The sequence below is a fragment of the Amblyraja radiata genome, chromosome 9 (genome assembly GCF_010909765.2).
Source record: "Amblyraja radiata isolate CabotCenter1 chromosome 9, sAmbRad1.1.pri, whole genome shotgun sequence".
NCBI classification, from domain to species: domain Eukaryota; kingdom Metazoa; phylum Chordata; class Chondrichthyes; order Rajiformes; family Rajidae; genus Amblyraja; species Amblyraja radiata.
In genome coordinates, this window is record NC_045964.1 from 69,477,660 (window position 1) to 69,479,222 (window position 1,563).

A 1,563-nucleotide genomic window follows, 5' to 3' on the forward strand; every position below is an offset into this window, starting at 1 on the left:
AGATTGGTTTCATGTGACGTAAGTTAGTACGTGGTGATTTAATTGGATATAAGGAATCGATATCTGGTGTCCATATTGCTTAGTGATTTCAGCAAATATTTTTGGTTTAAATGTATGTTTACAGTATTTAGCTCACCTGATAGGTGAGTTACTGATGGTCAAACATGTTTGACGACATACGGTTTCCAATTGTTAATAAATTGTCCCCTAATATCGATGTTCTCCGCCCAAGTGGTTTGGTATATGCCACCACTGATGTTGTTATCTTATAAACGAACATGCAAATTTGGTGGATTACTGAGCAAATGCTTCACTAGAATTAAGTAAGTTAATATATAACATGTTTAAGTCAATTCATATTGGCATTAAGTATTACAAGCTCAGTAACACATCAGGACACATAAGATGTTACTCAAAACAGGTGGAAGTGTACAACCATAATCCTTCCTGCCGATAAATTCCATGATAACACTACAGATTAATCCATTTGCCCCCATATTACAGGTATGGAGATAGTTTTGAACACTAGTATCTCAGCTCATAGGAAAGGTACAAAGTTCAGTAGCTGGTAATGCTGCTATATCCCAATTACTTTGCCACGTAGTTGATTGGTGGTTAATGCACCATGACTGATAGTCTTAATGAATACCAGATAACAATGTTGTGGATGGTCAACGTAAATATCTGGATATATATTTTGTGCACCGTTCCCAGAGGCACTGCAATACTGGGTCGATGCGTGGAGTGGACGGAGCAAGCCCCTATTCCATCTCCCTGTTCCAAAATTTAATTTAATATATGGTCCCTAGATAAGGGATGTATCAGATTATTAAACTGATAATAACAGATACTACACTTGATCTTAGCCAAAAGGCCGAGAAGCGATGCAGCTAAAGCTGTATCCAAGGATAGTTTGTCGTTAATATATAGACATGCCATGACGGAATGTTTCTAAGTGTCAGGGCTAGTTGATTCTGGATAACTTTGACTTAAATGCCGCAACGCTCATCATGGTTACTCCATCCAGGTAATTGCGGTATATCCGAAACTTATATGAGAAGGTACTGATATAGTGTGCATCTTCAAGGTCGATGTCTACCATAAAGTATCCTTGGATCCATGGTAGTAGTTACAAATCCCATGAATGGGTATACCTGGTGAAATACTCAAGTGGTTTATCAACGATGGTGCGACATTCACCATCGTGGGAGGGTAGACCACTTGGGGTGCTTGCTGAATTGGTGGCAAGATATTAATTCTATTCCCCTTGTATTTATTTTTTGGTATATAACTACCAAGAGTGATAGCTTCCTAACCAGGCGTGATTCATCCACCCCTTGTTAGTACAACCCTTAACCTTTATGTGATGGTAGGAACCATACTTATCTGTCTTCATTGTTGTTTTATTCGGTTTCTGGTTCCTTGTTCTTGTAGGGACGATGTTTGTTGGGGGGTGGCACATTTTCCCCTGGGGCCTGCTCTGGGCCGTGGCCTAAAATGCTACAGGTTTGGCATGCAGGCCCCGAGCTTTCACCAGTACCATGAGGTAGACGCCCCTGGTGG

General features: G+C 40.4%; 1 non-coding gene across 1 annotated transcript; it reads right to left on the reverse strand.

Annotated features, from left to right (window-relative positions):
* Positions 1–694: 694 nt before the first annotated feature.
* On the reverse strand, positions 695–886 carry LOC116977361. The gene has a single exon (XR_004413208.1). It is a non-coding gene; the product is annotated as a U2 spliceosomal RNA (small nuclear RNA).
* Between the last annotated feature and the right edge of the window lie 677 nt (positions 887–1,563).